Source organism: Balaenoptera musculus, chromosome 1 (assembly GCF_009873245.2).
Source record: "Balaenoptera musculus isolate JJ_BM4_2016_0621 chromosome 1, mBalMus1.pri.v3, whole genome shotgun sequence".
Lineage (NCBI taxonomy): Eukaryota > Metazoa > Chordata > Mammalia > Artiodactyla > Balaenopteridae > Balaenoptera > Balaenoptera musculus.
In genome coordinates, this window is record NC_045785.1 from 183,010,355 (window position 1) to 183,024,997 (window position 14,643).

The following is a 14,643-nucleotide window of genomic DNA, read 5'->3' on the forward strand; positions in this document are numbered from 1 at the left end:
AAGTTCAATGATTATTTGATTTGCTTCTAGCGTGAGACATGCTACCAGAGCAAAAGGAGCTCAGAGATGAAGATGACTGCCCTTGCTTTTACAATTTTAAAGTATACAAAATAATTACATGAAATAGCGGAACACAGAATTTAAGAACTATAAGTAAGAAATAATGTAATGGAATACAAGGGGTAGACCCTTTAACTGGACCTTGAAGAATTAGCAAGACTTTGACAGACAAAGGGGGGGATATCCCAGGCACCAGGAACTAAACATCCATGGAAAAATCAGTAAAGCCCACGACTGTGTTGACATTTCAGTTCTCAACTGAACAGTCACTTCAGATACCTGAAGACTGTTTTTCTTTGAGTTGTTAATCTAAGGTTGTACTTTCGAGCAGGGCTATTTTTATTTCCGGAAGTATCACCTCCGAAACCAGAGATCAGTCACTGTCACCGAATTAGAGCCTAACGACTTCACATGGGACCAACACTAGATGAGCTGAAGATCTGTGGAGAAGTTAAGAGGCTGTAAATTCCCAGAAATTAAAGAATTTAGAAAATCTAATCCATCCCGCTGAGGATAGAGGGGGATATCGCCCCAGTGCAAAGGTTCTCAGCTATGTACTCACATTTAACCTGGTTCAAGTTCATTACCCTTTCAGAAATTTCCATCAACTCTTCTTAATGCAATGGGCTCCAACAGTGCCTGACACATAGTAGGTGCTCCATACATATTAGCTAAATGATAGACCTTTTTTACATGGCCTTTGTGCCCACATTGTCATAAAAGCTGTTCAAATAGTATATAAAATGTATCTGCTCCGAACACTCAGTTCTAAGTTTATTTAATGTCTTTTATGTCCAAAGCATGGATAGTTCATGCACCTCTTAGGTTTGCAAAGGCTTTATAAGATATTATATGAAAATAATATCTTATTTGATCCTTACAGCAATCCAGAAGGATTAGTAAGGCAAGTGCCATTACTCATTATTTTTCTTTTTTTTTTTTGGTTCCCAGCATGTGGGATCTTAGTTCCCTGACCAGGGTTGGAACCCACACGCCTGCAGTGCAAGCACAGAGTCTTAACCACTGGACCGACAGGGAAGTCCGCCATTACTCCTATTTTACAGATGGAGCTACTGAGATTTACCGAGGTCAGGAGATTTGTCCAAGGTCGGAGAACTAAACTTGGTTGTTGTTGTTTTTTTTTATCTATTTATTTCTGGCTTCATTGGGTCTTCGTTGTTGCACTCCGGCTTTCTCTAGTTGCTGCAAGGGGGGGCTACTCTTCGTTGCGGTGCGTAGGCTTCTCATTGCGGTGGCTTCTCTTATTGCAGAGCACAGGCTCTAGGTGTGCAGGCTTCAGTAGTTGTGGCACAGAGGCTCAGTAGTTGTGGCTCGCGGGCTCTAGAACACAGGCTCAGTAGTTGTGGCGCGTGGGCTTAGTTGCTCCGCGGCATGTGGGATCTTCCCGGAGCAGGGCTCGAACCCGTGTCCCCTGCACTGGCAGGCGGATTCTTAACCACTGCACCACCAGGGAAGTCTCCTAAACTTGGCTTTGATGTAGATTTGCCCTCAGTCTAGTTTCCACAATGTCCCACAGCCCCCAAACACGAGTACCATTTTTTCACTAGTCTGGATTAATACTCCTTGGATTAGCCGATCAATGTGGCTTGATTTATGTAGCAACTAATTATCACTCTCTATATCTAACTATCTTTCTATCTACTGATCTACCTATCAAAAGAGAAGCGTGTATAAACCAAGTATAATAGCAGTTCCTTTTAGTTTTCAAATGTAAAAACAAAACCTTTTTATAGAAAATTCTAATGAGAAGGCATCAGTTCAAGCTTACAAATTACTATCCGTAAAATAGGTAAGCAACAGGGATTGACCGTGTAGCACAAGAAATAATACCCATTATCTTGTAATAATCTATAATGGAATCTAATCTGCAAAAATACTGAATCACTATGCTATACACCTGAAACTACCACAATATTATAAATCAACTATACTTCAATTTAAAAAATAAGCTTAGTATTATGATAATGTTCATGAATATATTATAGAACAGTTAGATAACATCTCTAGCTAAATACCTTAAGGTTCTTCAGAAATCACTTCTAATCATTGCTCAGATTGGATAGATGACTTATTTCTATGCATAAAGGACGTGCAGTGCTCATTGTATTCATGACATAAAATGTTCTCAAGTTTTCTTTAGCCAATGAACTGCGAATGAGGATCTTGACTTACATTTCGCAGCTCTAAATAATAATCTGATGGTTAGCTCATTACAGGAAATGTGGTAGTGTAAAACAACCGTAGTCCATCTATTCTGGGATTTTAGGGTTCCTCAGAACCCTTCCATGATTTGTTTATGATGTAGAGATGATTGACTCTGTCAGTTACTAATAAATGGTAAATTAAAAAGTAACCTGTGATATTAAAGTACTACATTAGCTACATTGTGATTAAATTACAGTAACACCGCCAGCTATAAACCTTTATAGAATCTTCTCAACCATGCAGTAATTCTCCTAACTATACTATTATGTAGAGCACAAATATTTCTTTGTAAGTCCAAAGCAATACATCAGGGAAGCGTTTACTGCCGAAGCTAGATTGAGAGTAAATGCATCTTGGGTTGCTATGAATAAAAGCTCTAGCTTCTCATTACTTTATGACAAGACACAGAAATTCACTTACTTTTCATTTAAGCTTGGGCTTCCGTTTATAGATGTATGCTTCACGCTTTTATTCCCTCCTTGCTTCAGCCGTACGTAATAAATGATTATAAATTTTCACATTTGACCACCTCTCTGCTGGCCTCATGCTTAATGCACAAAGTTAGAAAGCTGCAGGTAAAATTTCACAAACACTTTTATTTATGATGTTGTCCTTGGTAACGGAAATTTCAATGTACTGAAATGAAAAGTATGATTAAAGGGATACAACGTCCTGACAAGGATAGTAGAGGGCGGCCTTCTATTTCCTACGGAAAATATATAATACTTTTTTGACATCAATTTCATAGAGAATAGACATGGGTTAGTCACGGAAAAAAAGACACAAACATGGGTTTCTAACTTCAGTATTTTTGAATTTTCAGTTTTATAACGTATTAGAAAAATCTTATCTGCACTGTTGAGCTTGTGACATGAAAAATAGCTCATCTCAATTAAAATTTAATATCAAGGACTGAACAGAAATTGAGGAAAAAATATAATTTGGAATGAAAGAATTCTTTTTCTGGAAAACAACATAAGTGGAAAAACACTGGTTTGTCCTGTTTTCATTATTTCAAGAGCTGATTTTATTATTTTAGATCTCTATGTGCTGGGAAAGATACAGCTGAGAAAAACTGGAAAAGGTAGAAACATTCATAAAGAAACATAGTTAGTTAACTTCTTGTGTATTTCCCCCAAATCACCAGAAAGCAAACAAAATACAATGCAAGGGTGTCTACTATTATAACATTAAATGTATCTGAGAGCTTGAGGCTGTGAGTTGCCCTTTTCCTATAACTTAAGGGAAAAAAGAAATTAAATAATTGGTTGAACTTCCCCTAGTAAAGTCATTGCTCAAACAAAAGTACAGTTCCTATGCCTGGAAATTAGAATTGCTTGAGACAAGCTGGTTCCCCCCACAAGTCTTGTTCTGGTCCCCAACCAGTTAATAAAATGTGTTATCAGTAGATCTGAGTCCAAGGATTATTATAACTCCTTCAGCCTTGTACTGCCACCGCAGGGCGTGAGAGCTATTTCCTACTCAGTGAAGGAAGATAGAACATCTTGATTTCAAATCTCTGGAAATAAGATACTGTGGAAATTTAAAAATATACACCCTCTTGATTTCATATCTATGGAAATAAGATACTGGAATTGTACTTTGAATAGCTGCAGATTTAGCCAGGGACGTGGCCAATCCGGGCATTCCTAATTACCTTTAGGATATTCCGGGTCTCTACTGAATTTCCACGTTGTGCAGAACACCATGCTGAGCTCAGGGAACGAGAACAGACACAAAAAAAGCATCAGTCATCGCTCCTGTGGTCCGGGAGCTTACAGTGGGGCAAGGAAGATCAGACTTGCACGCAAAGAACTAAAATTACAAGTCAGCAAATAATCAGAGCCATATGAGCAGAGAGGTCAATTCCACGAAATTACGTCGCATGGGAAGGGCCAAGTGTAACTGCCATCTGGTAGTTGCGGGCAGTTTGGGTGGTCTGTTCATCGGTCTCAGTTCATGGCTCGGGCAGAGGTCAGTAAATTCAGTAGATTTGAGTGCTGCCAGTTAAGGACCACAATCTAAAGACTCTGCAGTGTCCTTGGAGACACAGAGAGAGATCCAGAGTGAGGAAGGGGGAGAGGGGCGGGTCCAGAGAACAGGAGGTGAGATGACCAGCGCCCACAGCATCAAATGCCCAGTGATGTCTACATTACGACACAGGACGTGTTGAAAGATCCTGAAAGAGACCTTGTGGGTTTCGCATTTATGAAAATCAGAGAATTTTTAAAGCCTAGGCAGAGGACTTGCTGTACGACACATGTCCACAGTCATTCCATTTTTAGGAAAGCATTCCACTGATGTATGGGCTAAAAAAAACTCAGCCTGTGCATTGCTTCGACAACCTCACAACTTTCTTCAATAACTGTTCCTACAAATACTTTCTGACAGCTTTCATTTGTTGCTTAGCTGTTGCAGAACCCTGAAAATATATTATGTCTCATGTCAGTTATAAAAATAACACCACAAATTATAACCAAAACAAAATTACCCAGTAATTATCATTTAGATGTCCATTCGAATCCTTTTCAGAGTTTCTGTTACTTTCGTCTGCCATTATGAGCCAGACAATTTAATGCAGGGCGCGCTAGAGGGGTTTATTTAAATCTTTCCCCTTTACCATGTGCTACAATAATATCTGAAATCTACCTTTCTGAGCACTCTGTGAGAACCCTGATCTCAAGAGCACTTCTAAATACATACAATACTTACAGCCTTAAATTTGACCAAAATAGGCGTAGTAAACATGTGGTGTCAATTATGGGAAAAAACTGAACAAAGGTTAGAAGAATAAGAACAGAGCTCACGCTTTCTTTTAACTTGTTAATGTCTCTGACCCTTTTGTACAAAAAGCACTTTAATCAACCGTATATACATTTCACTGTGGCCTCACCATTTAACAGCCTGTAAAACATGTTTGGCCATCATTACACACATCAAGTTGAGATGCTGCAGGACTGGGGGTCATTCGCGCTCGCAATTAAGTCAGAGAGGGCTTGAGGAGACCCACATGCTTCACAAGCCTTCCCCTCTCCACCCCACTCGGGCTTTTTGAAGCTGCAAGAGGTGATGAAGCTTAATTAAACCTATCCGAGCTCTCTTTTTTTCACTCTAGGAACTGAAAAGCCATAATCTTAGGTATATTGAGTTTCAAGTCTTATACTGTCCCCTCTCTCACCGTATTCACATAGCGATAATTACACATGTATACACACACAGATTTTAGTCAAATTTGGGAAAAATCAATTCTTTTTTTTTTTTTAATTTTGATCAGAGTATAGTTGATTTACGATGTTGCGTTAGTTTCTGCTGTACAGCAAAGTGGACATGTACATATACATATAGCCACTCTTTTTCAGATTCTTTTCCCATATAGACCATTACCACAAACCAGATGATATGCACCAGCGGCCGCATCACTGCTCACATCCTTCCTGAATCTTACATGAAAGTTGATGGTATGAGCAGTTTAACACAAGAAGAGATTCTCAGCTGAGTGCTCTTGCACGGGCGTGGCTTCAGACCCAACTCAACCGCCCAAGTCTGCTTTAAAAGTCCACATAGGGAAGGAAAACAATCTGACGTCTAGACGTGTTACATGGTGCTCTGTGTGCATCTGAAGGCGAGGCTAGGGCTCCAAAGCAGATATATATTTGGCTTCTCGTATTTAACCTCATGGATTCTTTCCTCCTCTTCCTTCCGTCCAGCCTCATACTCTCAGAGAAGAGGACCCGGCCACTGGATTTCAAAGAAGGTTTTAAAAGACCACTCCTTCAACCTTCGTTCGTTCATTCAACAGAGGTTTATTGAGTGACTGCCACATGTGAAACATTTTGCTAAGTGTTGGCTTCAAGTTGTTACTAATTATTTTGAATATATACGGTGTGCTGGAGTCAAATTCATCTCTGTTTGACATAGTACCAAATCCCCAAAGAACCCCCTAATCGAAGGACTGAACAGTCCTAGGAAGCAGGAAAAAATAGCTCCCAATGCCAACTGGGGGCAGCTGTCCAATCTCCAACTTGGCAGGAGGTGGGGAGGGCAGGAGTAGATTTTTATATTCGCAAGCACATTAAGGGACAATCTTCAGACACCATGGTTTGACTGATCGCAGAACGTTAAGACTGTTTTGAGACGGTCTTGCTGTGTGCAAGGAGCCTCTATTTTAACTGATGCCTTCTGAGTGTAAAAGGGGGCTCTCTGGCCTCTTCCTCTGCGCGTTGCTTGTTATAGTAGATAGTGGCGTGTAGCAAGGGAAGGAGAGAAAACATATAGAGATATCTTTCTTAATATCACACTATTGTAGGATTTTAGTGCCTTTGGCTTTCCTCCTGAAAGCATCTTTTCTTCTCATGCTTGTTTTGGAGGCAGTTTTCAAGATACCAAACTAATGAATAAACCATTTTTATTGGAAGACTTTGTATAGATGAATTGGAAACATCACTCTCCCTCTGAAAGTCTAATTGTATATATCCTGTGAAGGTAAATGTCCACATAGATCAATTGTCTATTAAAAATTGTCTATTAAAAATTGTCTATTAAAAATAGATCAATTGTCTATTAAAAATGGGTGTTTTGTTAGCTTTAAGGAAGTTTTTTAAAAAATCATTGCCTGTTATGGACCCAATTGTTTTTAAGTATTCTTTAAAATGTCAACATAGAGGAATGTAACAGTCTCACAAAGCTATAGTCTCCTATATGAGCTTAAAATATGTCCATGCATCCCCAAAGCTACTGAAGTAAATGGCAGAAACTAACTGGTAAATAAATTAACAAGTCTCTTGTCCAACTTAATACCAATTATTTTTTGATGTTCAGTATAGTTGAGATTCCATAAAAGTTTAACTTCCAAACAAAATGCAGACATATCAGAAGGCAGATATGCAGAAATTCATACTTCATATGAATATGATTAGGTTTTATTACATATTCATTGATTAGGTCTTATTACATATTCATTGATTAGATTTTATTACAAGCAAAACTCCATGGTTTTATGCAAAACATTATTACAAACTGCCTACAAATGAACTTGGAATATTTCATTTGGTTTAAAAAGAGCCAAAAGGAATAAAGCCCAGATTAGCTTCAAAAACCTGAAAATATGTGGTCACAGAAACAAAGAGGAAAAGGAAGTTTCTTGGTTCTTCTTTCCCCTCCAGGAGAAGTAAAGCACATGCCTGAGTTATTACAGTGCATTGATCTGACTCCATCCCGAAGTTACCAAGGGTTTATAAGGCTGCAATAAAGCTTTCTTTGCATTAACCAGCCAAGCACGTAAACATTTTAATGAACTGTTTTTACGTGGCTCATTGGGCAGCTACCAGGCTACTATAATACAAATGACCACGCCGCCACACCCAGCTTGCTCCCGGTGGCTGTCCTTTTTCAGTTTACCAAATGCAAATTGAATCTCACGGTTATGGAGCTTCAATCACATGCTTGACTATTCAAGCATGGGAAATTCTTAGCCTGGAATTTACTGTATTCTGGGAGAGTCCATTCAAAGGACTGAACCTCAGAGAATTTCAGCTCTCAAGCTCCCAAACCAAAAGTGAAGTCGTTGAGACCACAAAAACCTAAGCCCACCACTTCTAAGTCGCCACTTACAAGTCACAGCTCAGTGTTGAAATGGTTCGGGGCAATGAATGACAGTGTCATCCTGAGGGTCCCGTAGTTGGATCCCCATTCATCATGAGGAGATGGTGTCCCCACACTGACATTTCTCTTAGTGACCTGATGGCTGGAATGAATCACTGAGCTCAACCCCCAATGCAGATCAAATCTCCTGGGAATAATTAAGTATCGTGACTGACAAACATTTGTGTGCATTCTAGTCAACACTTAAAGTAACACTAAATTATGAAATATTATGTATTCTGAGAGCTTTATGACACTGTATGTATGTTTAAGATTAAAGATCGGCCCAACACATAATTTAATAATGAATGCAAATTATAAATGAATATTTAACAAACCATACAACCTTTTCTGTCTTAACATCTCTTCTGCCAGGGATATGACTGAATGAGAAATGGCTGCATGATGAATTGTCCTGCTGCCTGATGCCCCAGTGAAAACGAGGAGTTTTCACCTTGATGTGGCCTTTAAAATAAACTAATTTGTTAACATTTAAAAATGCAGTGTAACAAGATGACATAAAACATTTCCTGATTTTTTTTTTTTTTTTTTTGGGCGCACCATGCAGCATGCGGGATCTTAGTTCCCCAGCCAGGGATTGAACCCGTGCCCCACTGCAGTGGAAGCGTGGAGTCCCAACCACTGGATCACCAGGGAAGTCCCAACATAAAACATTTATAAGACAGTTTGTGACCCAACCAACCATGTTCTCATTCACTAGTATTTATTAAAACATTTGATTTGGCTAATCATTTCAGGGTCAAGATTGGGAAATGTTTGTTTTTCAAGCTGAGTCAAGGATTTAAATGCTGCTAATGGTACCATAAAGATGTTATATGGTGTTAATATAACCTGAGTATGAAAAATATAATGAATTTGCTATTTATGAACCATTAAGTTTTACCTCACCCCCAGAATAAATTTTATATCATTACAGAGCTATTAACACACCCTTTCTGTTTTTGCATCCTCCTAATTCCATCTTCCTTCCCTAAGATGTATTCACAAGCCACATTTATAGATGTGTGAAGATAAATCAGAACTTTTTTTCTTCTGGAAATTTGTATTGAACATGCTTTTTTCACTTTATGTTTTCTTTATGGTTATCACCTTAGTGGTTCTGAATAAGCCAGGAACCACTCCATGTATTAATAAGATGTGGGTCAGATAAGCAAATTCACCTTAGTAGAAATTTTAGCTCCTCTGCTAAACTAAAACATTAAAAGAGAGCTTTCTTTCTGTTATTGAAAAACGAAAGAATCTCAGATTTCTCCAACTATATACACTATTTAACTCAGTGATTCTGGGACTATAATATAGAGAAAATCCAAGTTATTAAAATGTTTGTACATCCAAAAATATTTTCCAGTAAAACATTGGAAGCAACTTCAAAATATGAGCTATGGAGTAACTCTGGACCACCTGCTGGATGGAATATTATACAGCCATCAAAAATCTTGTCTCTGAATCATATTTAAGACCATAGCAAATGCTATGCTAAAGATATAATGCTAAGGGGGAAAAAGTAGGATATAAAATTGAATTGGTGCCTGAAAAGAACTGTGTCAAAGTAAAACAAAGTCCTAAAATAAGAAAATGACAATAAAAACGGAAAGTTATGACCAGTTACTCTTATTTATTGCCCATGAGATAATATATGTAGTATATGAAATCATTTAAAACAAAAAAAAATTTTTTTTAATAAATTTATTTATTTTTTGGCTGCATTGGGTTTTCGTTGCTGGGTGCAGGCTTTCTCTAGTTATGGCGAGCAGGGGCTACTCTTCGTTGCAGTGTGTGGGCTTCTCATTGCGGTGGCTTCTCTTGTTGCGGAGCATGGGCTCTAGGCACGTGGGCTTCAGTAGTTGTGGCACACAGGCTCAGTAGTTGTGGCTCGTGGGCTCTAGAGCACAGGCTCGGTAGTTGTGGCGCACGGGCTTAGTTGCTCCGCAGCATGTGGGATCCTCCCGGACCAGGGCTCGAACCCGTGTCCCCTGCATTGGCAGGCGGATTCTCAACCACTGCACCACCAGGGAAGTCCAAAACAAAATATTTTTTAATGAAATAAGGAGTTTGAATTAATCTTGCTTATAGTATGCACCCCACACACACCCATCTCACAGTATTTGGAAATAGTCTGGATTGATCATGGTGTTTACATGTTACTGTTCTTAGGGGATTCTTTCATTATTATTTTTTTTTTTTTTTAATTTTTTTTTTTATTATTTTTTTTTTTTTTTAATTTATTTTTTATTTTTGGCTGCGTTGTGTCTTTGTTGCTGTGTGCGGGCTTTTCTCTAGTTGCGGTGAGCAGGGACTACTCTTCGTTGCGGTGTGTGGGCTTCTCATCGTGGTGGCTTCTCTTTGTTGCGGAGCACGGGCTCTAGGCACATGGGCTCTAGGTGCATGGGCTTCAGTAGTTGTGGCACGCGGGCTTTAGAGCACAGGCTCAGTAGTTGTGGCGCACGTGCTTAGTTGCTCCGCGGCATGTGGGATCTTCCTGGACCAGGGCTCGAACCCGTGTCGCCTGCATTGGCAGGCGGATTCTTAACCACTGCGCCACCAGGGAAGTCCCATCATTATTATTATATATAAATGCACCTGTGCCAAAATGAAGGGGAGAAAGTCACTGTGATATAGAGGGTGAGAGGTCAGAGTGACGTCACAAGACGTCCTACTTAATCGTTCTGAAGCTGGTAAATTCCCAGTCACATTTGCTGCCCATTTGGTCTTCCTTTCCCATCACCGCTCTCTGCTGCCCTCTTGCTCTCTCCTGATTTTTTCGTTTCTTCTGCAAAGAAACCACAGTTCCAGGTGACTTTCCACTTACGTTCTCTTCTCCAAGGTTGCTCTCAGGTTCACCCTATACCCGTCGGACAGAAGTTCCCCTCGGCCCCCGAGGGCACACGGGTGGAGTGAGGGCTGCGGGGAGAGGGACAAGGCATTTCTCAGATTTTTCTTCAGCAGGAGAAGAAGCATTGCCCTGTTTTAGCTCAGTGAACATGAAGGCAACAGAGACCTCGTGGGCTTCTTGGGAGAATGCAGGGAAATAATGCAGTGAGGCGCTCAGTATAAGCCTGGCTGCCTAGTAAATATTTGGCAGGAATTAGCCAGCATCTTCTGCGTAAGCGCTGGTGTCATTAGCTGCTGGGTGTTTTGTTTGTTTGCTTTTACCAGCAAGGTCAAAAGGGAAATCACAGGCTCACCCCCAAATGCTAGAATTTTCCACTGATTTTTTTTTTTTTTTTTTTTTTGTCTGCATTGGGTCTTCGTTGCCACGCGCAGCCTTTCTCAAGCAGGGGCTACTCTTCATTGTGGTGCACGGGCTTCACTTGTTGCGGAGCATGGGCTCTGGGCGCGCGGGTTTCAGTAGTTGTGGCACACGGGCTCAGTAGTTGTGGCACACGGGCTTAGTTGCTCCGCGGCATGTGGGATCTTCCCGGACCAGGGCTCAAACCCGTGTCCCCTGCATTGGCAGGAGGATTCTTTTTTTTTTTTTTTAATATTTATTTATTTATTTGGTTGCACCGGGTCTTAGTTGCAGCATGCAGGATCTTCGTCGCCGCGTGTGGGATCTTTAGTTGCGGCTTGCGAACTCTTAGTTGCGGCATGTGGGATCTAGTTCCCTGACCAGGGATCGAACCTGCGCCCCCTGCATTGGGAGAGCGAAGTCCCAGCCACTGGACCACCAGGGAAGTCCCGGCAGGAGGATTCTTAACCTCTGCGCCACCAGGGAAGTCCCTCCACTGATTCTTTATGTCATCAATTTTTTTCTCTTTAAAGCTCAAACCACTTGAACAATGTAATTCTGTGCTTCTACCAACCAAGCTAATGAGCAGATTTTCACAACTAGAATTCCTAAAGTTGAATTCTTTTTTGGAAGTCCTCGTAAAATGGGTATGCAAAGGAGATGGGTAAAATCAGAACAAAAGGTCCGTTATTATCAAATTTAGTAAGACCCAGGGGTAGGTTTACTCATGGCTTCAGTGGTCAGAAATCTGGATAATATCTGTCTCCCTCCCCTCCATCCCCTCCCCAAAAGAGGACCAACAGGTGTGTCAGAGAAGCCCTGCACCCTGATCCCATCTCTGATGCTGCAGTAACTGCACCTGATCACTCTGGGGTGATTCCTCGCCCAGGATCTGTTTTCCATCTTGCAATAGATCCACACCGGAGACCAGGATCAGGTTTGGCCACAGAGAGAATTCCCTGTGAGACACCTACCCCAGGGAGAGGACACTCGAGGCTCAAAGCCAGTGCAGGGTTTGGCAAAGGGAGCTCATTCCTATCAACGCTGAGCTGCAGAAGTCACACCAGGATGGTGTCAAGCCCGGGGACCAAGGCCAGGTGGAACCCAAACCTCTTTGCTGTCTCAGCAGCCAACTAGACAGTAGAAATGGGAAGCAAATTCAACACGCCCCCCTGGCCATTTAGAAACCTCCTAAGTGCTTTTCATCTACCCTTGAATTTGGGCGTCCCCTTTTATATGGTCAGCCTGGAACACGTGTAAAGTAGAAACCGCCGAATCGTGTAAAGGCCTTTATGAGCATCTTTACAATTGTTGTCTCCTTCCAACCCCATCCCCAGCCCGCTTCCTGGGATGTGGGCTACCCGCCTGCTACCCTGTGAATGTCAAACCTTTTCCGCTTGTGATTTTCATGCCAAATCATAACCACGATTCAGAACACTCAAGTCCTGGTTCACTCTAAAAGTCACGTAGCTTCCTTTAAAAGCGTATTCAGGGGTATTCTCCTGTGGGAGAAGCAAGAAAGGAATCGTCACGCACAGGTGATACCAGGAGTTCTTTCGGAGAGAACATGGCGAGTTTGTGTGTGACCCTTGGTTCCTTTGACTAGACAGGGTGGGGGGACACAGGCACCCCACAGAAGCAACAATGGGCTCTGTCTTCTCTCATGGGACTCTGGGAACAGGGGAGGACAAGACCGGTTCCCCCCAGAGGTGCAGACAAAGAAGAGCTCCCTCCCGGAGAAGCCGATGACAAGTGGCTGCGGAGACCATCGCTGTGATCAGTCAGAAAGGCAGGCAAGTTATTAGCTTAGCCCTGAACCCCCTCCTTAATGCGGGACCAGTGGCGATGGTTAACAGAGCCTGGCCGCAGTGACAGGCCTGGGACCTGTGCGAGGAAATCCAATTGAAATGCAGCGAAGAGGAACAAAAGCGAGAAACAGATGTTCCAGCTCCCGGAATGCACACACTTCACATGAATATGTGTGTGTTGGGGGGCGGGGGGGGACACTGGTTTCTAAATATAGTGATTTCCCCTCTTCCCCCATATAGATATTGTCAAGTTCAGTTATAGCCATCCACACTTGCTTTGTCAGATTTTCAGCAATTTCTTTAAAATAAGAAGATGTCAAAATCATAATGGCTATTAAGGGAATTCAGGGTATCTGATTTATCTACCGCGTTCTACAAAACTATTGCAGCTAAATCATCCACTGTGAAACTCCAGTCTCATAGCAATTGAAAATTATCTTTAAAAAAAACTGCCCAAATGAAATTTAAACAGTTCATGTCCTTACTAGATTATAATATTACCACACTGGTAAAATATCAAGAGAGTTCTGTTTGGATTAGTCTTTTTTTAGCCACATCTGGTTACTAACTAGGGGAGTTTATGTTGATAGTGGTTTGATCACAGTGCAAACTGGGTCTAGCACTGGCATTCAAGCTTGACAAAATCAGATAATTAGATTTGAAAGAGAGTTGAGTTTTCTGAACCACGGCGGTATGTCATGTACATTAGGAAGAGTTCTCCTTTATGTCAACACAATTCTGTTTTTCTCTAATGGCCTTTGTAAGAGGACAGAGACCATCTCACTGTGTAGATTTTTCTTAAAAAAAAAAAAAATCAATACTCTCAATAGATTTGAAGTAGATCTAATGTAGTACAGCAGTATGCGCCTAAGAAGATAAACATATGTAAAAGATTTTTTAAAGTGAATTAATGCATGCTACACTGAGACCGGATCTTTCCCCAAGTCCGTGGTGTTGTCCTGTGTATCTAAAGCAAAGAACAGCTGCAGAGTATTTTCTCTGGTACCACTTCATTTTTTATTGGTAGGTTTTAATCTGATACATTTTTGGGGTCACCGAGTTCTTATTTGCTTTAGAATGCCCGATTATAACACCCTGTAAAGGAGAAAAGAGCTTGAGCTGTCATTCTGTGCTGAAACCTATTGAAGGTATTTATGAAGAGGGTGATCTTGAGCAATGAAAGCTTTTAAAATACAAGAACAGCAGCAAAAATAAGTTAATCAGGAATCCATCACTAATTTATAGGAATCACTTACAACGAAGGTGAAACGGTTCAGTAAATTATGGATTTACAAATAAACTTGATTCTAGGACCTTGTAAAATACCTTAATTGGAATATAGATCCATTTTTCCTAAAAACAATTTTTACTTCAACTTCAGAGAGAAGGGACATGAAACCAAACCCCCTCTATGAAAATTCCAGGGAACTCTCTTCTGGTCACATAAGGAATCTATGTTGATGGTTCATAGGATTCATCTGCTCACCACAAACTCAGGGGTGGGACCCAGCTAGCATTTCTCAAACTCATTCCCGTGAATTCTAAATTGTCAACACCTAAGGTTAATGATACCTGTCTTTTCGCTGTCATCAACAGTTAGGGCGGTTTAGCAAGAGATAAATCATCCTCACACACACATGCACTGTGCTATTGTTTTCT